Source organism: Amblyomma americanum, chromosome 2, assembly GCF_052857255.1.
Source record: "Amblyomma americanum isolate KBUSLIRL-KWMA chromosome 2, ASM5285725v1, whole genome shotgun sequence".
NCBI lineage: Eukaryota > Metazoa > Arthropoda > Arachnida > Ixodida > Ixodidae > Amblyomma > Amblyomma americanum.
The window spans coordinates 91,527,436-91,551,373 of NC_135498.1; the positions used below are offsets into that span (position 1 = coordinate 91,527,436).

At 45.8% G+C, this 23,938-nt stretch overlaps 1 long non-coding RNA gene and 1 pseudogene across 1 annotated transcript; one reads left to right on the forward strand and one right to left on the reverse strand.

Moving 5' to 3' along the window:
• Nucleotides 1–243: 243 nt before the first annotated feature.
• On the forward strand, nucleotides 244–1,758 carry LOC144118802 (uncharacterized). The gene is made up of 3 exons (XR_013312147.1): nucleotides 244–314; nucleotides 1,064–1,157; nucleotides 1,692–1,758. It is a non-coding gene; the product is annotated as an uncharacterized LOC144118802 (long non-coding RNA).
• Nucleotides 1,759–19,788: 18,030 nt separating this feature from the next.
• Nucleotides 19,789–22,773, reverse strand: LOC144119873 (uncharacterized; annotated as a pseudogene).
• Nucleotides 22,774–23,938: the final 1,165 nt, after the last annotated feature.

Genomic DNA, 23,938 nt, shown 5'->3' on the forward strand with positions numbered 1-23,938 from the left:
TCTAGTACACTGTACCGACACGAAAGCGCAGCCGTCGGCGCCATTGCAGCGCAACCGACGCGTCATGTTTTGTATTGGCCTCTTTGAGGCATTGCTTGAGTACTTGTACGGCGGACACATGTGAAGAACTCATTCAATAGGAAGGTGAGCAGGAGTGTGTTTTGGAAGCCAACGACCAGGATTTCGGCCAGTCAACATTGACGAGTTTCAACGGGTAAGCCATGAAGAAAGACAGTGCTGGGACGCCTTGTCATCTGTAAAGGGAACGAAGACTCCTGCGCCGTTTTACTAAGCCTGGATGAATCGCATGGCCGGTGAGTCCCGCTCTGCGTTTCTTTGCTAATGATCTGTATTCACACGCGCTATTTGTAAGCGGCTATATAGGGATGTGAGTGGAGGCAATCCGCCTGCGGTTGCCGCAGCTATAATGCGGCGTCAAAAAAGCAGGGCCTATATCCTGCATGACAAGTGTTGTTCTCATTGTCTTTATGTGCATTTAGTACTCGCGTGCCGTGGTAAATAAAAATGGCACCAGATATCACAACAGAGTTCGCTTGCTAGCGCTTCGACACTCGGTGAAAAAACATGGATTTGCACTGCGTAGAAGACGGTGAGCGAGAAGTGCCGCGCGGCGGAGCGCTCGCGCTAGGCCAGCTGCGATCAGACACCGCACTATTTTGCTCAGGGTAGTACTCATCGGATTAGTGCTTGTGCCTTAATATGCGTCATACTAAATTCTGAGACAGTGATCGCATGCGAAAGGCTAGTTCAAATTCATCGCCTTGTCATTTGTAATCTTGTCTGTGCTTCCCCAGTGGAACAGGATTTGAGGCAGTTTTATGTCAAAGATCAATCTTGCGTCTCCTGAGCTGTAAACTTTGATGCTTCCTCTCGTTCTGAGCACTGCGAGCTGTCGGAGATGCAACTGCACAATTATTTAGGATCTCTACCTTTTTGCTATATCCCTCGCTTTTGCGGCCCGCATTCAAGTCGTTCGCCATTGTCGATGTTTTTTTGTTACTTATTTTCGCTTTGTTATTTATTCTTGGTTGCGTGCCATCAGCTGTGGTGCTGGCGATTCTCCGAGCTCGGAACTCTTCCCAGGCACGGGATCCTACCCACAGACCTCCCTTCGCCGCACTCACGAGTGTTCTTTGGTATTTTTTTGTTTCTCTTGCCCTTACTTGCATTGCCAGTCGACAAATTTGTGCAGCTTTTAATTGTATGCAGATTTGTTAAATGCGCTAGCAATTTTTCTATGATGCCAAGCTGTGCTGTGAGATATCAAGCTTCTTGCTAGTGAAGGCATGCTTTTTTCCATTCTCTCTTCTCATTTAACCAAGGCAGACTGGTTGCAACTTTCAATTTAATACCTAGACATTGGTGCAAGGCAGCATGATAGGAATTAATGAAAACCTGCACATCCTATATTCAAATTTGTGTGTGGTATTTCAGCCAGCTCATCTTTCAGTGTGGTTACAACAGTTATTGTGACTCTTCTCAAAGAATGTATATGGGTGCATTACATAAAATCTGTTCATTTGTTTTGTCATGGGCTAGCTCATTGGTTTTTTATTTACTTATATTACGTCTAAGTTTAGTTTTTAAAGCAGTAGACGATTTCCTCTCTCGTCATTCATGACATGGCTACAGCCACTGACAGCTGTTGCTCTGGATGTATTTATTTGCAGTTGCCAGCGGCCAGCATCTATTGGGCCATGCGTGCTTCCTGCCTTCGGCTGTGTCATCCCTCCCGATCCGTTCATGGTAGGTATTCTTTTTCAGTGATGCATATCTTAGCTGCCTATTTAGAAAAATATTTTCAATATAGGCTTGCAGCTAGGTTTAGAAATGCATGAAACTCTACATGCACTTCACAGCAGTACCTCAGCTTACCGGAACTGTAGACTTGTACAAAATATAGTCACTGATGTAGCTCTTGACGCAGCTGCTGTTAACATAAATGTGCTTTGACATTGCACACCTGTTGCCTGGTATGCATATGTGTCCTAGAAAAGGACCTATATGTTCATTTATCCGTTTAAAAACATTGTGCTCTACAATGATGGTTTACCAGTATTTCTGATACAGAGACCAAATTGTCAGTCAGTAATGTAACATTGCACGATGACACCAATCCTTGTATGGCATAGCATCCTTGCAATGCACTGGGCAAGCTGGTATCAGCACAGATTTATTGCTGGTTTATTGCCATAGCATATGGTTATACTGCACAGTTTGTACCTCTACTTTCTTAAAGCTGTATACTTCAAAAATTTAAAATTAGTTGAAGGAAAATTCAAGCAAATGTAACAGTAACTGTCTCACATTTTGGTGGACACTTGAACCGTGATATAAGGGAGGGATATTGAAGGGGAGTAATGAAGATCTGATGCCCATGTTAGATGCCCCTCTTTAGTTAAACATACCTCGCAATTAACACATTTGGTGCAAAACAAACATGGGGCTTGCACGCTCACAAGCACCCTCATGTCAGTAAAACAAAGTGCCAATGTTGCCGTACTTTAGAGCTTTGCTCTTAAAAGCGCAGCTGACTGCTGCTAAAAGTTGAGAGCAAAAATATGTCTAATTTTCCTCATGTGCAGTCTGCGATGCTGGTGCCATTTCCAATGGTGATTGACATTGAGTTGCATGATGCGCAGTTCGTTCCTGGAGTTAGTGATTTTGTCTGTCGTGTGAATGTGCTGTTAAAATTAGTGCAGAACAATGGTTCTCTAGTTCATTTTAGGTAACTGTGTCCTGTGCCACATGCTACCACCCTTTTTCCTCAAATTTCCTAATCTCATTTAGCCATCTGATTGCCACCCATTCATGCATTCACCTACTCTTGGAATCCTCCCAGTGTTTTAGTGTGGTATTGCTTATATCTTCTCTGCATTACACATGCATTGCACTTCCTCTTTTTTGATTTAGTCAAGATATCTCTGTTCCTGTTTCTTGCATAAGCATAAGAGGCGACTCAAGTGCACCATCTGGGCTTGTGATGCAATGTGTAGGGCCCTTCGTTTTGAGTAAAACCTCGTTTCTCCCTACTGTTTCACCAATAAAGATTCTTAAAGATTAGGTTCAATGCAATCTCTGTGCAAATGTGCCTGTAAGAAAGTGAGGTTTGAAGGTGCACAAAGCCGAAGAACTGCTGGAGTGTAGCAGATGTCACATATTTCTTCTGACAGATTTTTTAAACAATTTTGGTTATTTTATTTTCCTTTTAATGTTTATTGTTTGTCGGTTGCTTATAATTTTTGGATAAACTGAATACTACATGTACTGACTGGTATTTCATTCCAATAAATATACCCAATATTATGAAGCTGTGTTGGAAGGTAGGTGTGCATTTAGTATGCGTGCTTTGAATTTCAGTGATTGTTTCTGCAATGCAAAATGGAGGACAGGCCTCTGCTGTGCAAGTTTTTTGCAATGGAGTGAAAGTAGCTGGAGCAGCATTTGCTACTGTGTCACCCAGCCAAAAGTTCTCCCACAGACCACTGAGCTTCTGAATACCTATGGCTTAAAGCTCGAAGCTCTGGTTGCCCTTTCCGAGGTTTTCTGCATTAACGAGTGCAAGCCCAAGGGCTCAGAGCTAACAAGCATTTGAAACCAAAGAGTAGTAGTGCAGGGGCCGTGCAGCAAGTCAGTGTGAAATAGGTCGGGATAAACGTGGTTTACTGTAGAAAGCTAGTGTGAAAAACTAGTTGCGCTCACAGAAACCGCTGTTTTTTCTTAGTCGGTCATTGAAACAAAGCAATGCATGTAAAATTTGATATCTCACTGATCCCTCAATTTTTTTCCAGCTAAAGACAAAGAGTTGCAAGGAAGTTGTGCAAGCCACCAAGTTGCGTGTGATTTTTGCCAGGGACCTGGAGCAGGCTGGGAAATTAGTGGATGGCCAGTGGTATTCACTCAGTAAGGCAAGCTTTTTCTGTAAGAACAGTTTTTGGCATGGCATTGCTTAGGAACGCATGCACTAATCTGACTACTCTATGCCCGTCGATGCTTCAAGAATAATGAAGTACATGAAAAAAATTGATTGCCAAAAAAAAATTGCTGCTTCTGTTATGTTTTTTCAGGAAAGTATTTGCCATTTAAAGGGCTGTGAAAACCATAATAATTATGTGCTTGTAGTGGCTTTTTTTTTTCAAATTTCTTCCACGTCTATGTTGGCCTGACCTTGTAGCTTGTCTGCATGAGATTGGCTCCTACCTACAGTTCGCTTTTTTGTTACTCCTTTATTGCCTGTCACAATCTTTACTTTGCATGGCAGTGTCATGCAGTTCGGGAAGTAATCTGATCTTATTTCTGCATTGGCCTGAAGTGCAAGCTTTTGCATGTGGGGCAGGTTTATGGTGTCCTTTTGTTTGCTGTAACTGCAGTTTGGCCATGAGGGTTAGAGGTTTAGTCCTTTCTTTATTTTGATGCAGTGTCATATACTTGATGCATAAATTAATGAAGTAAGCACTATTTTTTGTAATAAATGAACATTCATTATAGCTGTGGCCATTATAAGTGCACTTGACTCTAAAATGGCTGTCTTCCGGCATTCAGTATTACATCTCAAAACCAGCCGGAAGACACAAAGCAGGAGAAGAGATGAGCACAAGATGAGGCTGGTCTAACAACTGAAATTTTATTGAAGGAAAGTGGCAAAAGAAGACCTGCAAAGAGATTCAAGCACGCAAAACCCCAAAGCAGTGAGAGGGCAAAAAACAATCGAAAGGCACTGACGTACTAGTAAACCATCTAAAAAACTAATTCCTTACAGTGAAGGTTCACCGACGGTTTAGCCAGGCACTTGTTTTTAGCCTTACTGATGTAGTAAGCCTCGACTATATCAGGACAGATTTATCACTTCCCTAAACCACTAATGTGCCGCAGAAATCAGGCGTGCAAAGAGAAAGGTCGTCCTCCGATTGCATTTACGAGATTGAATGTGCAGTGACAGGTGAAAATTCGTATTCCGCTCTATACAGTGAAAGTGCTCTCAGCCAGGCGCACATTCAGATATCTGCTTGTCTGCCCATAGTAGTTTCAGCTACGAGGCAGTGGAATGCAAAAAACCCGTTTACTTTTGCAAGTGGTGAACATTTTTTATCTGCCACTGTGCTTAGCGGACGATTACCCGTAGTTGTATCAAGCCTAGTTTGAACGAAGAAGCAAAGGGCTCCAGCTTACATTTAGTGGTCAAGACAACAGCAACATCATACTTTGGTGCAACTTTCTTGGGACGGTGAGAAATGGCGTGGAGGTAAGGTATAGAACCCGTCTTTTTGTGCTGCTAAACTACGTCAGCATCATGTGAATGGTGTTCCGTTCCCTCGAGAGAGTAAAAACACACTCTGACAGGTGCGCGAGATGTGCAAGTGGGAACCCAGGTGCCATTGGCTTGGAAACCTGCTCCGAGAATGCATTCTAAACACTGTGATGGCATGACTTCCATAAAGCGGTCGTGATGCATGCGATTGCCAACCTGTCCTTCACCAGCCTCGAGTGGTTCAACTCGTAGCTAAGAGGCTTCCTGATCTTGGGCTGTGGCGCCGACATGTGTGGTCATCCGTAAAGCGCAGGTCTAAGTCAAGAAGCTACAAACGGTTATGCTTAGTGAAATTCAGACAAAAGATAGGCTTTGACCACATGCCTAAAGGTTTCTAAAACTTCTTGTGCCAACTTATCTGAGCCCTCCTTGTGCAAAAAAATTAGGTAGCTATCAACATAACAAAATGCTACTATGCCGAGGTCTTCCAAACAGGGCTTTGATGCGGTATCGACTCTGGACAGAAGAATGTCGCGGAGGAACAGTGCAACCTGGGACCCTCTGCATATGCCTGATTTCTGATGTAAATACCGCCTTGCCAACTCACAAAAGTGGAGTTCTGTGGAGTTCTAGTTTCTTGTGGACAGCAATCTGGTCAGATGCTCTGCAGTGAGCATCGACATGGAGGGCCTGTACTATTCATTGTCACATGATAGACATCTGAGGCGTGTGCAAAAATGTATCAGGGTGAACAATGAACATGCTTTTACAGAAGATTGCGTGATTTCGGTTGCTGGCTTCATAGAGCTGTTGTCCTTTTACTGCATATCCGCATTTGTCAGTTGGCAAGGCGGTATTTACACGCAGGTCGTACCTTTGCTCAGCAACATTTTTTTTGTCTAAAGTCGATAAAGCATTAGAGCCGTGTTTGGAAGACCTTGGCATAGTAGCATTTTGTTATGTTCATGACTATCTAATTTTTCTGGACATAGAAGGGTCAGATAAGTTGGCACAAGATGTTTTAGGAGTCTTTAAGGCATGCGGTCAAGGCCTGTCTTTTACATCAGAATTGTCTAAGCAGAACCGTTAGCAGTTTCTTGATGCAGACCTGCGCTTTGTGGACGAATGTGTTTGTCGGGGCGACAGCTAAAGATCGGGGAAGGCTCTTTTTAGCTAAGAGACGGACCACTCGTTGCTGGGGAAGGATGGTGAAGAGGTGTATTTGTCGCTGGTTAAGGTCAGCACGATGTCCCCTCCAGATCTGTTGAAGGATGGAGGGGACATCGTGCTAGAAAAACTAGCCACCCTGTATACGCAATGCCTTATGACCTCGACTCTACCAGAAGCTTGGAAGAATGCAAACATTATCTTAATTCATAAGAAGGGAGACGCCAAGGACTTGAAACATTACAGGCCGATCAGCTTACTATCTATTGCCTACAAAGTATTTACTAAGGTACTGAAGCAGAATATTTACTAAGGTAATCGCTAATAGAGTCAGGGCGACGTTAGACTTTAATCAACCAAATGATCAGGCAGGCTTTCGTAAAGGATATTCCATAGTAGATCATATTCACACTATCAATAAGGTGATAGAGAAATGCGCACAATATAACCAACCTCTATATATAGCTTTCATTGATTACGAGAAAGCATTCGACTCAGTGGAAACCTCAGCAGTCATACAGGCATTGCGTAATCAGGGGGTAGAAGAGCCTTATGTCAAAATACTGGAAGATATATATAGCAACTGCACAGCTACTATAGTCCTCCATAAAGTCAGCAATAAAATTCCAATAAGGAAGGGCGTCAGGCAAGGAGACACGATCTCGCCAATGCTGTTCACCGCATGTTTGCAGGAGGTACTTCGAGGCCTGAATTGGGAACGGTTGGGAATAAGAATAAATGGAGAATACCTAAATAATCTGAGATTTGCTGATGACATTGCCTTGCTGAGTCACTCAGGAGGTGAACAGCAAATCAAGATCAACGAGTTAGACAGGCAGAGCAGATCGATGGGTCTAAAAATTAACATGCAGAAAACCAAGGTAATGTTCAACAGCCTAGCAAGGGAACAACAGTTCACAATTGGCAGCGAGAGCCTAGAAATTGTGCCGGAATACGTCTACTTAGGGCAGGTAGTGACAGCTGATCCGGATCATGAGAGGGAGATAACTAGAAGGATAAGAATAGGGTGGAGGGCATATGGCGAATTCTCGCAGATCATGAGTGGCAGTTTACCAATTTCCCTCAAGAGGAAAGTGTACAACAGCATAATCTTACCGGTACTCACCTACGGGGCAGAAATGTGGAGGCTAACGAAAAGAGTTCAGCTTAAGTTAAGGACAACACAGCGAGCCATGGAAAGAAAAATGATAGGTGTAACGTTAAAAGATCGGAAGCGGGCAGAGTGGGTGAGGGAACAAACACGGGTTAATGACATCGTAGTCGAAATCAAGAGAAAGAAATGGGCTTGGGCAGGGCATGTACTGCGAAGGCAAGATAACCGCTGGTCTTTAAGTGTAACGGAGTGGGTTCCAAGAGAAAGTAAGCGTAGCAGGGGGCGGCAGAAGGTTAGATAGGCGGATGAGATTAAGAAGTTTGCAGGCAAAGGGTGGATACAGCTGGCAAAAGATAGGGTTAATTGGAGAGACATGGGAGAGGCCTTTGCCCTGCAGTGGGTGTAGTAAGACTGATGATGATGATGATGAAGGTCAGTAAAGATGGAAACAATTGATGGGTGTGCAATCTATGCATGACATGAGCTTTACATAAGTCATGCCATCACTGCTCAGGATGCGTTCTTGTAGCAGGTTTCCAAGCAGCTGGGTTCCCACTTGCCCATCTCAACAACCTGTCATAGTATGTTTTCACTCGCTCGAGGGTAAGCAGCACATACTCCGATGATGCTGGCACACCTTACCTCCACAGTATTTCACAGTCTCAAGAAAGTCGCGGGAAAGCGTAATGCTGCTGTTGTCTTAACAGCGATGTGCAAGACCGGAGGCCTTTGCGCCGCCATTAAATAGGCTTGATAAAACTGGGTACTTGTCCCCAATGGAAAGTGTCACAAAAAAAGGTTCACCACTAGCAAAAGTAATGGAGTTTATTGCGTTCCACTGCCTTATGGCTGCAACTAATATGGGCAGACAGGCAGATATCTGAATTTGCACCTGACTGAGCACTTTCGCTCTATCGGGGGAAGGCAAATTCTAATCTGGCACTGCATGCTCAATCTTGTGAATGCAAATCTGAGGATGGCCTGTCTCTTTGCACGCCTAATTTCCACGACACATCAGTGGTTTAAGGAAGGGATAAATCTGTCGGTAGATAGTTGAGGCTTAATACATCGGTAAGGCTAAGGACACGTGTGGCTAAGCCATCGGTAAACCTTTACCGTAAGGAATTTGCTTTTTTAGATGATTCATTAGTATGCCAGTGACCTTTGATTGCACTTCGCCCTTTCACTGCTTTGGGTTATTGTGCCCTTTATCTCTTCGCGGGTCTTCTTTTGCGGCTTTTCTTCAATGACGCCGCCGCGGTGGCTCAGTGGTTATGGCGCTCGGCTGCTGTCCCAAAAGACGCAGGTTCGATCCTGGCCGCACCAGTCAGATTTCAATGAATGCGAAATTTTAGAGGCCCGTGTACTGTGCGTTGTCAGTGCACGCTAAAGAACCCCAGGTGGTCGAAATTTCTGGAGCCCTCCACTACGGCGTCCCTCATAGCCTGAGTCGCTTTGGGACGTTAAACCCTCACATATCAAATAATCAAAATCTTCAATTAAAGTTTTGTTAGTCCCGCCTCTTGAGCTCATGTCTTGCGTGTTCTGGCTGGTTTTAAGGTAAGTCAGTACCAACTCGGCCAGTCATAAGCCTTGTTCAGTATTACAACATTTTGAATAAAGTGAAGTTTACTAGGCTATGTTGCCAGGGATCGTGTCCGCAGCAGTTGTGGGCAACTCAGAAGAGATAGCGTCATACGATTGGTTGTGTAATTGGCAGAGGATGATGTGAGGATGCTGCTCGAAAAGAAAATTTCATAATCGGATAATAATTTACAGCCAAAAATGTCCAAAAAGTGGCTGGGCCAGAGAAAAAGTGCCGCGAAATTTGAAAACGCTGAAAGTAGGTGGAGCTACAGCGTAGTGCCAAGTTTGAAAAACTGGAAGTGTGGACAAGGCCAAAGCTTGGCGCCAAGTTTGAAAACTCGGAATGAGCAATCACGTGACCTGTGATAAGCGTCCTATACTTAACCAGGAGATAGGAAAAAGAATGATAAATTAGAGGCAATTAGGTAATTATTGAGAAGCGAAAGGCAATGAACGGGTGATTAGACTGGGCGGGTATTCAGTGAGTGGGCAGGAACGATCCATGGAGGAAAATTTGAAAACTCGAAATCGTTGCTGGGATGAAATGAGGGTAAAATAAGAGTTAATTGATAACCAATCAAGTCAACGAGAAAACAACCATGGCGACAAATTTGAAAGGCGACCAGTGTCGAGGAGGCGTCAACGCTTTCACATTCTTTTTGCGCAGGTAGCAGCGGTGATCTCTATTTTTCTTTTTTTCAGCCAAGACAAAAACCACTCTTCTTGACTCAAGGGCGATGTATCTAGGAACCTGCGACCAGGACAACGCTGGACAGCATGCATCAGCAAGCTCGAAAAAAAAGCACGAAACAGTAAATAAATATTGATCATTTTCATTTCAATTCTAGTGGTTTTGTGCACGAATTACTCTTGAATGCACAAAGCTTGCGTTAATTGACAGGCGACCATTAACAAGCTGTGCATTTTTGTGCATTGCCTACTCCAGAACACAAATTCTGTGTTAATTGACAGGTGACACAGTAACGACTGTTACACAGTGTACGAGCACTACACAAGACACACTACAGAAGACAAGGCAAACTACAGAAGACAAGACAGACTACAGAAGTCAAGACAGACTACAAAAGAGAGGACAAACTACAGAAGACAGACTATAAAAGACATGACAGACTACAGAAGACAGGACTACAGAAGACAAGACTACAAAAGACAAGACAGACTACAGAAGACAAGGCAGACTACACAAGACATGCCCAAAATACGACAAGACTACAGACTACAGAAATTTTCTGTCTTAGAATCCTGTAGTGCGTTTTGACTGGGATTCTATAAACTTAAAAACTTATTGAACCTAATCATACTAGCCACGGCGACATAGGCGATGTGTGTGCACCAGCGCAGATGTGCTTTCATTCGGTGCCTGCGCATAGAACCTATCGGCGAGAAAAGCGACACGGGCAGAAAACGCCGCACAACGGTGCCGCTCGTCGCCGTCGCCTGGGCTTGTGCGGCCGAGCGTAAGCTTCACGCCCGGTGAATAGACGGCACGAAAAACTGCGTTCGTGTACCTTATCTGTATCGAAAAAAGCGAAACGAGCGGCTGCATTTCATATCTTCAAACTTTCTTACTAATCAGCAGGGAACTCTTGCCAGATTCCCGAATATCGGTCGACGCTGGACCGCCGGCCCCTTTCGTGACGAGGCCTAGCGAGTACGCACGAATCGTGTGTGCGATTTCGGTGATTGTGTAGAGCGAATTCGCAAGTTTTAGCGCCTGCAAATAGCGGTCGAGCGTAGTTTTGGCTACAGTGCCCTCAAAGCGACGACTGCCTACATCGCAGGGCTCGAGTACAATAAGGGGAAAGTGTCGATATGTGACACGGTCTGCATAGCATGTGCTGGAGGCAGCCGGTAGCAGCCGTCGCCTTCGACTGTGGCCAACAAATCTGGTTGTTTTTATTAATTCAAGTAATGTCCAAACGTATTTTTAGCTAAAGCGATTTAAAATCAAATATTGTTGTCATAAGAGGAAGCAGATACAATTAGGCGGGAAGCGCCGGTCCTACGCGAAGCGTTTCCCAAGCAGGCGATATAGCATAAGCGGCGCTTAATTATTGCGTAAATGAGTAAAACTACAAGTTGTGAGCAATACTACGTAATATTTAAGATAAGGAGAGCCCACCTTGCGTTTGATGCCACGCAACCGAGCAGAACTAGTTGCGCACAGCTATGTAAACAACCCCAGCGCGGGGCTGCAGTTGTCGTAATCGGCGCATTCCTGGGCCACAGTGCGCATGCACAGTAAACTCTAAATGATGTACTATTAATTTCAAGCACTCATTTAGACGGCGGCGACTATTCATCGGTGCGGGCAGTGAAAGCATTCGAGTCGCGTCGGGTTTTGCAAGCGGCTTGGTTCCTGCAAAAGGGTTCTACGAGCCGAAGGGAATTTATGTTCGACTTACAAAAGCACACATGCAGCGGGGAAGTCGTCTCATTCGGCATTTTTCCCTTCTCTTTTCGTGCTTCAAAGTTACTTTAGTGCCACCTTGTGATAATTTGAGTTTAATCATCGAGCCGATGAATAGCGGACAAGAAATTGGTAGCCAGCTACAAAACGCCGCGGCTTTCACGGCGCACATCAGCGAAGGCATGCACGGCACGTGCCGCTTTTTACATACGGGAGCACTTGACTGCTCAAAAGAGAGCAAACTCATAACATAAACATAGCATGTTTTTGAGCGTAAATAATAAAGCAGGGGTCCATCGATTTCTGTTTCCTCGACAATCACAAAACGGGCGCCACGAGCAAGTCCGCTTTCCCAACGATCACTCAGCTCGCGTACTAAGCTGAAGGCTTCCCAAATAAAACACGGAAAATACATTTTATTTCGATAAGCTAAAAAAAGAAAACTTTTCGAGCGACCGCCCTTTACGTTGTGCATGCAAGCACCTCAACAGCGCCAAGCAGACGACGCGGGGCGGGTGTGCCCCTGTGACGTCAGTGATCAGAGGTTGCCAGATCAGCAAGCAGTTTGGCGAAGAAACGGAAAAAACTCGTTTTATAAATGTTTACCATACAGAATCAACTGAAACTTGGGGGAATTTTAATCTAACATGGTGAGAATTCAACGCGATAAGCAGTGTATGCGTGAAAATAGCCTGTCATGGCCCCTTTAATGTCCTTACGTGAGAAAGGCATTTTACCTTAAGGCCTTGACCATAAAGGCATTGACCATAAAGGCTTTCTAGCTTAACGCCTTTATCCTGAAAGAATTTAGCATGAAGGCCTTCACCTTGAATACCTTTACCATAAGGTACTTACCCTAATTGCCTTTACACTGAAGGCATTTATTTGGAAGGTCTTCGTCCAGGAGTAAACTTCACCTATAGGCGAAGGCCTGCCAGGTGCTGCCCACAAACCGGTGGGCAGGTGGGCCGCCTACCATAAATCAGGCTTCAGGGACGTACGTACGTACATATGCCAGAAATTATAAAATGCACCCAGTAGTGCTACCCGCCGCAAAGCATGGCTCAGTGGTTAGGGCGCTCGGCTACTGATCGGGAGTTCCCGGGTTCGAACCCGACCGCGGCGGCCGCGTTTCGATGGAGACGAAATTCAAGAGGCGCCCGTGTGCTGTGCGATGTCAGAGGTCGAAATTATTCCGGAGATGACCACTATGGTACCTCTTTCTGCTTTCACTCTCTCCTTTATTTCTTCTCTTACGGCACGGTTCGGCGTCCCTTTCTTTCCTCAAAAACCAATTTTAATAATAATAATAATTGGTTTTTGGGGAAAGGAAATGGCGCAGTATCTGTCTCATATATCTTTGGACACCTGAACCGCGCCGTAAGGGAAGGGATAAAGGAGGGAGTGAAAGAAGAAAGGAAGAATAGGTGCCGTAGTGGAGGGCTTCGGAATAATTTCGACCACCTGGGGCTCTTTAACGTGCACTGACATCGCACAGCACACGGGCGCCTTAGCGTTTTTCCTCCATAAAAACGCAGCCGCCGCGGTCGGGTTCATTTTTGATTTTTTAACACTGCTACCGCTTTAAAACAGAGATTTGGTTTTTACTTTTTCGGGGAAAGGAGATTGCGCAGTATCTGTCTCTCATCTCGGCGGGCACCTGAACCGCGCCGTAAGGGAAGGGAAACAGGAGGGACTTAGAGAAGAAAGAGGTGCCGTAATGGAGGGCTCCGGAATTATTTCGGCCTCCTGGAGATTTTTAACGTGCACTGCCATCGCTGAGCACACGGGCGTTTTTGCGTTTCACCTCCATCGAAACGCGGCCACCGCGGTCGGGTTCGAACCCGGGAGCTCCGGCTTAGTAGCCCCAATATCGGGTTTTGAGGGAGCTATGCATTTGATTGGGACCGTTGCAACGCCATGTACAGAAGTAAGCTGAGAGTGCTGATAAATATATGTAAGAGCCTGCGGCGCCTCTAAAACGACATGCTTCAAGTTTACAATACATTATGAGGCATGTTGGGGAAATAACGCACTCCGAATATCAGAATAGCAAGTATTTCCTTAATGATGCCGTCCAAGATGACGTAGATTATGCATACTATATGCGTGACAGAATGGGAAAACTCAAAATTGCTAATGGAGCTTCCGCTGTGGGTGCTATAAAAGTACGGTTTTCGTGACTGAACATGGTGCTTACTTTTGGAACATGCTTCGAAAGCCGCAGGTTAGAAATGCCACCACGGTGACATTTAAGAGCACAAAGCGAAATATTTTTCAAGATGTGCAACCTCATCATTTCAGCCAATGTTTGAGAACGTGCCAAACTTCTCATTGCAACAGTACGGCTCATTACAGCTGACCACAGATATCACAGCAATTACTCATTATAACATCCATGTTGCGAACGCTATGCGCGATTAGAGGCAGATACCAGCGTGTCACGGCAAACAAACACCCCTGTGAAGTTAAGTGCTTTAAATCGCAAAGCGGTTATCAAAGTAAAGGCCAATGAGCGTTCATGCCGCGCACCAGTAAAAAAAAGCTAATAATTTACGAATAACGCTTTGATTGTTTCATTACCCCGCCTCGCTGCGACTATTGTTGCCGGTGTCTTCAGCGAAGCCTATCATGCGACGTCAGACATCAGGGGCTCTAATTGGCTCGTGAAAAACCGAAACGACTTTCCCAGACAAAGCAAGCGAAGGAGGCTCAAGGCGCAACCTGCTGGAGACAGCGGTGTGTCGATTCCTTCCATCTCCTCTGTACTAACGTAGCAAAAGAAAGAGCGGCGAAAAGAAGAAAAAAATTGCTGATGGCCGAGCTCTGGCAGGCCAGGATATACGTAGTGTAAGTGCGGCGACTTCTGCATCGGAAGAGTGGATTCACTAGATGCGCCTTTATTCATGGAGAAAGCTTGAGCCGTCGTGGCGGAGCCGTCGTTGGTTTTTCGCCCCCCCCCCCCCTCACTTTCTATTCTGGGCACACCATATTAATTCCAAAAAGCACAGATTCAAATCGGTTGAAAGCAGTTGATGGATATCGTCCAATTTCTCTCTGTAATCTAGATTACAAGCTTTTTGCAAAGGTTCTTTGCAATCGTCTGCAGCTAGTTGTCGCTCACTTAATAGGCGCGCATCAGGTCTGCGGTATCAGAGGCCGCAGCATCCAAACCCATATTCATATTGCACGTTCAGTAGTGGAGACAGTATCGGATGAGATCGGACAAGTAGCTCTAATTAAGATTGACCTTGCCAAGGCATTTGATAAAGTTCTTCACGATTTCTTGTTTGCGGCCTTAGAGCATGCAATTATTGGGGATGTTTTGCTTAGGGGCATTAGACTGTGCTATAAGGAGTCCTATACAAGGCTAATTGTTAGCCAAGAGCTAACAAAACCTATTCCTTGAAATTATCTGTTGGCCAAGGCTGTCCCTTATCGCCTTTGTTGTTTACCCTGTATCTTGAACCCCTTTGCCTCAGTATTATTACCTGCACATCTCTCCGTGGTTTCTCCTCGGCGCAGTGTGAAATTAAGATTTTAGCCTATGCAGATGATGTCGCCCTCATTTGTTCTGACAAAAAGAGTGTGCTTCAGGCATTGCATTTGACTGAGCAGTTTTCCGAGGTATCAGGTGCGGCTCTTAATCTAAATAAATACAAAGGGTTTTGGTTGGTCCATTGGGGTACAACGCCAAGTCATTATGGTAGCATAAGCTGGGACTGCAGGCCCCTTCACTACTTGGGGGTTCCTCTTCACCAAATTCGCAACAGTGGCGCCTACTGGGATTCTCAGATAGTCTCAATGAGACGACAAACCCAGGTTTGCATGGTAAGGGAACTATCACTGTTTTTTCGGGCTCAAGTCTGCAACATTTTTTTTTTTGAAAAACTTGCCTGTGTGCTGCAGGTTCTCCACTGTGCGAGGAAGAAAGTGCAGGTGATGCACAGAATATGTGCTATATTCGTATGGCATTCCCAATGGCAACCCATGCGTCGCGATAACCTATTTCTTTCTCTAGAGTCTGTTTGAATCGGCCTTATTCGCTTATTCGGGCATCAGCTTGTCTCGCGTTTTTTTTCTTTTTCAAATCTTCAAACCACTCTTTTTTGTTGCCGTGTTTATTAGGCGTCTCAGTGCTCATTCGCCTTTCCTATTTGCACCGACGGGACACACTCGTGAGGGGCCTTTATGGGGATTCCTTAAAGGGACACTGAGGAGAACTCTATCAATTTTTTTTGTCAGCAAAATCTGATAGTTTGGCATTTCATGGTTTTGTTGCCGCTTGTCCGGGCGCGAAAGATGCATTTATTTCAAAGAAATTTGGATTCGAAGTTGAAAAAGTTTTTTCCCGCCCCTCTGATTCAAATTCAGGGAACTCTTATGCCGCCACGGCAACTCTATGACGTCACAGAACGGAGTGACGTGATTCGTGACGTAAACGCAGACTCCGTGATTTCTGACGGCTAGCGGAGCGGTGTGCAACCTTCCTTTGCAAGCCTCAGAGATTCGTGACGTACATGAAATAAAGAAGATTCCTCCAAGGTGGCGCCTCTTGTCCTAGGAAGTCATCACGCTTGTACTTGCGAGATTGGCCTGTGGCGGCGATACCTGTATTTTGGTTCTTGCTATTTTCTACATTACAATAGCTTTGTTTTCAGGAAGAGTGGCGTTTTTGCGATCAGGAGCTGCTATTGTATGGATACAAGCCAACTTCAATTTCTCCTCAGTGTCCCTTTAAGGAAGTTGATGACACCTTCAATTTCCTCACTGTGCGGTTTTCTTTAGACTACCTGTATAGCCTCTCCAGAAGGCAGATGACTCAGACTCTTACAGAGTATTTGTTCCCTGTACCGTTTTATCGGCAACCTTTTCTGGAGTTCCTTGACGCCAGTGTTTGAAACGTATTAGGCGAATGTGCATTTCTTCTGCCGCGAAAACATTCTTTTTTAAGCTGCACACGTGAACGCTGCCTGTGATGGCATGGCTTCATGCTAAGGAGATGCGCCATGGACGGTGAATTGCCGCCTGTGCAATACGCCAGAGACAATTGACCACTGTTTTGTTCTGTGCATTGATGCTACCTTCTTCTGGGACATTTTAAAGCGACCAATTAAGAAGGACATTGACATCACACCCTACAGTATTGGTTTTTTGCCCGTGGAGAAAAACTGTGCTGTGCCATATGATCTATTTATGGTGATGGGACTATTAAGTGTCTGGAAGAGCCGCATGATGAACCGCCACGCTGAATCACCACGGTCGTCGAAATCTTTGTTTCGTGAACAATGCACTTTGGGGCGGGGAGAATATGCTGCCTTGCAAGCGCCGCATAGCTGGTTCCCCTATCTGGATGCATGTGTGTACCTCCCAGACTTTTGATGTTTTGGAAGGAGGGTTCATGCAGGGGTAAGGTGGCCTCGTGTTTTGTGGCGTAAGCATGCTTAGACTTCTTTTCGCACTATTTCCATGCAATAAAGAAAAAAAAAGAGCCGTTGTGGCCGAGTGGTAGCGTCTCCGCCTCAAACGCCAAAGGACCTGGTTCAATTCAGAGCCTCAGCACAGGATATTCTTTTTATTATTCAGTGAGTGTGCGGGGGGTTTCAGTGGCTCCCATAGATGCCGCCACTGAATACGTTGCTTAGCGGTTAAGCGCAGATTCTGTTAAGGCGCGTTTATATTCCAGCGTAACGCGCGCGCGCTGCACGGCGACGTCACGTCGGCCAAAGCGAAACCCTCTATACTCCGACTGCGCTTAACCGCCGACGCGTTCGGCGGTGTTAGGGCCCATTCACACTTCAGAGTCGCAGAAGTCGCGTGACTGTTTTGGTCGAAAAGCGACCGTCGCAAACGGTCGCGTTGGTCGAAAAGCGAAAGTGGCGGGCCAGTCGCTCGCTGCTCGATTTTGCAGCCTCTCGACTGCGAGTCGCAAACCGCTGAGCCAATCAGCGAGCGAGCCGAGCTTTCGGCAACGACGCCGCTCGCGGGTGCGCCGAGCTGCCGTAGCCGTCACTAAGCCTAGTCGGTTTCACATCGATGCAGCAGCTGAGGGCATTTCGGAACTGACCAGCGCTGTAACTAAGATGCTACTTTCGTTATGGCTTTATTGTGAACCCCGTCTCATGATAACATAAAAATATGCTCGATTTCCGCGACGCCTTCAGCAGCGGTGAAACAGACGCCAGGCGATCGAGCCGCTTTGGGCAACAGCAGCAAAGCAGCTATGAGAAGAAATTTGCTTGTATCCAGCAGCTCGGTATTGGCCAACGACCCTCAAAACTGGTTCATTTTTGAATTTCGACTTCCCAGAGCATGGTATGAACGCGAACAAACAACATACTAGCGCATTTTTCTGACGCTAGCGGCAGGCATCCAGGCTGGCTGGCAGGCCGCTTGTACGGCCGTGGTGCACATTGCCGCTATATCTTCCGCTTCGCTCAGGTCGTCGCAGCACATTGCTAATATCGAGGGACCAGAGCACTTTCGAGGACCAAGCGCGAGCGCAGGAGACGCGGCCAAAGTAGACGAAACTCTCGAAAGCGCGCGAACGGCGTCATTCCCAAGACTTCTCGTTTCAAACGAGAATCGAACCAGAAGGCGACCCGCAGGTCGCCTTTGCAAGTTTGAACATCGGTGTTGTCGAACTGCGGTGTAGTCGAAGGCGACTGCTGGTCGCGCGACCTCTGCGACTCTCAAGTGTGAATGAGCCCTTAAGCACCAACTCGATGGACACATCCTACGCGTACCGGCGGAGCGCCTACGCGCACGGGCGTACACTGGATTCTGTCTGCGCATGCGCCAAGCGTGACGCGCGCGCAGGCGCGAGCAGTGCGCTGATATCTGGACATGCCAGATATCCGCGCCTGAGCGCGCGCGTCGGTAGCGGGGTCCGGTTTGCAACAATAGGAGGACCGCGGGGCTCTCGGGCTCTTTTCTTCATGGCTTGAAGCTCTTTCAGGTTCCTGTAACTTTTCTTCGCGGTTTAAGTTGTCCTTTCAGCGCCCCCAAAATCTCCTTTCTTCACGCTTGAAATTCCTTCTGTCGGCTCGAGAGGGGGAACGCGCCAGCACAGGGAGCATGGAGGTGGATGCCTTTTTTCGACGCCCGTCGCGGCGATGCGCTGGGCGCGTAGGCTCTCCGCCGTACGCCTAGGATGTGTACATCGAGTTGGGGCTTTAAGGGCGGTTCACATGCAAGCGATCTGGCGAACAGAGCGAACAGCGGCGCGGCGCTGCGAAGCGGTTCGCGATGAAGCGCGGGCATCGAGGCACCCTAGTTCGCGAGCTTTCGTTTCACATGGATCGCCGCTCCGCGTTTCCCACCGCTGCGGAAACCAATGTTGCTGGCAAAAGATATGCGCCTTCAACCGGTTTTGGTGGCCTGCAAACACAATAAAAGCGTGCTATATGAGCATTATTTTGTCATTTCTTTTCACAATTTATTTAAATAAATATAATTATTGCGTTTTAAGCATTAAACAGCACCTTATACAATTTATTTACTCAACAAAAGTTTGTACGTGCGGCGCACAAACTCGCTTGGCAACGCCGGGCCGTCATTGGTTGAGATGCGGTGCTGCCGCGTCGCCGCCGCGGACATTTCCAACTTTCCCGAACCTCGCCGCTCCAGCCGCTGGGGCTTCCTCCGCCGCTTGAGAGAGGTTCTACAACACCACCTAGACTTTTTAAGGCCTCTCCACGTTTGCGTGACGTCACCGCACTGCGACGGCCCAGTAGGTTCGGCTTCCGCGCTCGCACGCATTTCGCGCATTTCAAAGTGCTGATTATGTCTCTCGAAAAGAAAATTACTTTTTTTTAAATCGTGTTTTGCTTGTCCACACCCAAACCGAATGTTTTTTTTTGTTCTTGTTTCTTTGAAAGTATAAGCAGTTACATTTTAGCAGACTTTTACAGACTTTATATCAAAGCGCGCATGTGTGAAGATACGTTCGTAATATTTTCTTTATTGAAAATGAACAACGCAGAGGACTTTCACACGTCGTATTTTATTTTCAGATGAGAAACACGATCAGTAGGAGTAGGAGGTAAGGAAACTGTTACATTACTGAATCATAAAATGCAGTAAATGAAGCCAACAACAGAAAAGCTGTAAACAGAAAGCAAACAAAAGAAAATATGCAGAATATATAATAATACAACGCAAAAACTAGTCTCGAAACTAAAAAAAACGAACAAAAACAGTCACAAGCACACAGATTAGTCAATTCTTCAATGTCTTCAATTTTCTCTTTCTTTTGCAGCCTTTTCAACTATAAGTTGATCATTTTTTTTTTACAAAAGTTATTTAGAAGCATGTTTGCTGCTGCCCTTAGGACATAGTGCATTACCAACTGTGGAGTGTGCCCATTCTCACACACATCAAAGTCAATGCCGTCGTTTAACACATCATGTGTGAGTGCCAAGAGAGCCTCCTTTTGATTTGGTAGTGCATGAAACTGTGTCGCATGCTGTTCGGTTCTCAGTTTGTCAAGAACTATCTCAGCAGTAAGAACAGCATTTACTTTGGCAGGCTGTGGAAACTTGAGACTACCACGAGTCATGGCCTTGACTAACTCCCCACTTTCTACTTCAATTTCATCTTCTAGCATTAAATTTTCTTTGCAAGTCATGCATGACAGCTTTTTGAACGCAGCGTGGGCACAATAGCCAGCAACGTAAGTGGTTGCTGGGAGATTTGGCGCCTTCGCATAATCGTCGTCCGTTACCTAAATGTCAAACACTTCAAGTACTGCATCGCTTACTGCCACCGCATCTGTTGCAGCCTCCAACACTGGGAGCTCCAGAATGTTCTGCAGACGAAGCTTTCGCTCCGACTAATAGACTTGTCTTATGGAAATGTGGTATTAAGCACCGGAGAGTTGGCGGTATTTGCCAAACCTCTCTTCCAAGCAATCAGTCTGAAACTTTCCTAAAAGTACATACCCGAAGTTCATTTCATCTAGGCAATACATAGTCACCTTTACCAAGGTGTCTGTCGTGAGTCGGAGCGTACTGTGAGTCTCTCTTGTAAGTATGCCTATGTCAAATTTGAGAGACTGCCACAGATCTAGCCACTCCACTATACTTAACAGAAACTGGATCTGTGGACTTGACGCTGATGTAATCGGTGACTGCAGCTCATCACGACGTCGAGTACCCTTGTTGCATGTCTTTACATTTACAATGTTCCACCACTTTGTTATTGTTTCAAGGAACTGTGCAGTACCAGACACATGATCTAGCTCAAGTCTGGGCCCACATGCTCGCAGAGCTGCTGCTGTAGACGGGCTGAAAATCCTTAGCGCAAGCTTGACATTCTGTCGCTCAATATTCGATGGGTTCAGAGATTTAGACGAAAGTTTTAGTGCTGATTCAATCAGCTGACCCTGTTCTTTCGAGTGAAGTTCTCGAAGTGTTTTAAATGAAGCTGTAAGTATAGGTGGCTTTATATTAGGTCCTGTGGGGCTAGGAAAGAACATGCATGCTCCAGCATTTCGCTGATTGATCCAGTTATTCCTGACGCATTTTATTAAGTGTACAGGATCAATCAGAAAAAAGAGAGGACGTTTAGAGTCTGCAGGGTGTGGATACACACACTGAAGTTTGCAGGGGGCCCCAAAAAGTGACATTGTTTTCCGGTTGATTGAGTTATTGTCAGCTATGACTGCGATTATACGCAACCCAACATGCTCTAGCTGAGTAATGATGCTATTCAGAATAGTGTGAAGCTGCTGTGCGTGGATGCGCTCTACTGGAAATATGTGCACAACATTCTTCTGACGCGAAAGCAAGCTTTGCATCATAAAAACATGGCCTGTTTTTGCTGCATTAGGGCTATTTGTAGCTGCACCAACAATTACTCCTCCCTTATAATCAAAATACGGCTGCAGGTGAATTTCGTCCATCATGAGTACAACAATTTTTTCATGATCCGTCATTGCTGCGACAAGCTTCTTTGCATACGATAGGAAAGAAGTGCCTTGCTGTTCAGCTACCGTGCTTACGCTGTTGGAGTTACATATACGACGTATTGTAGATTGATGGGGTAATCTAAGGTTTCCGGAACTGTGAAGGAACCTATAAGCATGCGGAGAAACTGTAAATAAAATGCTTGAGAATACCAGCAACTCTGCAGAATACCGGGATGACCTGCTATGCTTGACAAGAAGAAGAGAAACTTGCTCTTTCAAAAAACTAACTGCATTGGGTTGTTCAACATCTGCCAGTTCACAATTTAAGGCGTCTTCAAGCAGGGAAAGTGCCAACTTAAGCAAACCATCATTTTTTTCTTCATGTTTAGACAAAAATTTTCCGTGAAACGACTTTACAGCATCCAGCAGACCTATCAAGCAACGGATATCATGTACTGTGTGAGGGATGGTATCTATGCCATCAATTGTAGTCAGCTGCACATTTCGGTAATGAACTTTCACCATGAGCTTCTCTAAGACCGTGACTGACGACAAAACACGAGGGACGTCATCAACAGCAAGATTGAGAAAAAAGACGCAGGCAGGTCGAGAAATAACATTCCAAAATTCAGAAAGCTTGATTTGAGGAAGGCACTCCAGTACAACTTGGAAAGTGTCAATCTTGTTCTTTGCTTCTTCCTCCTAGTGTGTCTGGAGTGACATGGCGATGGCATCTCGTAAAGAAGCTGCTTCAAGACGCATTCTCTTTTCAGTCGGTGCTTCTCGGGACGTAGTGGCGGGCGCAGAAAGGTACGCGGGACAGTTCGGGAATACACTGGGAATGGCGTCGGAGCTGAGACGAGCGATCTTCAATTTTGCCTCCACGACTTTGCCCGTTTTTGAGTCCACATACTTACAAGAAGTCCGAATGTCTGATTCTTTAAAGTGCCGCTCGCAGACCTGCAAAGTCCAGTGCAGATAAGGTTAGCATATTTAGGATGATTAATTCCATGGGTGCAATAGCGATTAGCGCAGAGAAATATTTCAAATTTAGAATATTTCCAGCTCGCCCACTAGGCCATGTTGTAGCGCATTATGTACACACAGCTACGTCGCGGAATAAATATCACGCTTTTTCGACTTACCACTGAGCGCTTTCCAGGTTCGAAATCAGCACGTGGAATGGCTTTCAACCATTGCCTCCTTCTGTCAGCATCAGCTGGGAAAGTGAAGACGTGCACAAGACGGGCATCGTAATTCCCGCGGCAGCCGGGAACACAACAGTGTCCTGGCATTTTAACAAATGGCTCAGGAACTGTCACACGCGTACAGCACTTTCACAGACGTTTCCCAGGATTGCACTTCGAGTATTCACAGCCCGCAAGGAAGCTTCAGCAAATGACACAGAAAGAAAGGACGGCGGAGGAACAGCATATAATACCCCTGTCACACGGACACTGTAAAGGTACTTTGAACTAATGCTCTATTACTCTAAGGACGAACGCGCGCTGCCACACGGACGCGCCAAAGGACACCTAGCTCAAAGGAGCTTCGAAACAAGGCAGCTCGAGTTCGTCCTTTGAGGCTTCAAGGGAGTACTCTCTCTCCCAGCGAGTTAACAGCATAAATAAATTGAGAAAAGAAACGTTCAATTTTCGTTTTATAAATTCACTTCATAAGATTAGTGGTGTTTTAAAATATAAGACCATTTGTTTTGTGGCAGTCTCACCACGCCATACTCTCGTTTATTGCAGTTAAAATTGCGTTGCTTTAACATAATACGGTTATAAAGCTAATTTACTAAAAAACTTGTGACATTTATGCATTTACATGTGCAGTGAGGTCTGCAATTTAAATAACTCTTTTCGCCGATGAGGCCGCTAAAAAGTTCTTGCGAAGGTCGTTCCGCGACCGTGTAGCACGGACGAACTCCCTTGAAGTAGTGCTCCTTTGGGAGCGTAAAGGAGCATTAGTTCAAAGTGCCTTTAGAGTGCCCGTGTGACAGGGGTATAACACACGACACGTGCAGCACATGTTAAAACACGACGGTAGTGATGTTTACAGCAATCGCGATGTCTCCTTTCAAATGATTGCTTTCAACAATTTACTAGAAAAACTGCACAAAGTAAGATTTTAAAAGATTGAACAGTTTCCAGAAATGCGAACGAAGATTGTTACATTGAACCAGATATCTTTCATGTCTTTTAAAACGGTGAAATTCATTATCTTCAATTTGCTATACGAAAATACGCCTCGGAGTACTCCGCACTTCAACAATTTGAAACAGCGCGGGAGGAGAACGGCGGCAGCGGCCGCCAGGAGGTGCTGCCGCAGCGGTCGGCGGTGGCTGCTCCCGCCAACGTTTTTAGCTCCCGCGTCGTAGTGTGGTGACGTCACGCGTCGGAGGAGAAATCGTGGAGAGGCCTTAAAGGTCTAGTTGGTGTTGGGTTGTATGCGCCG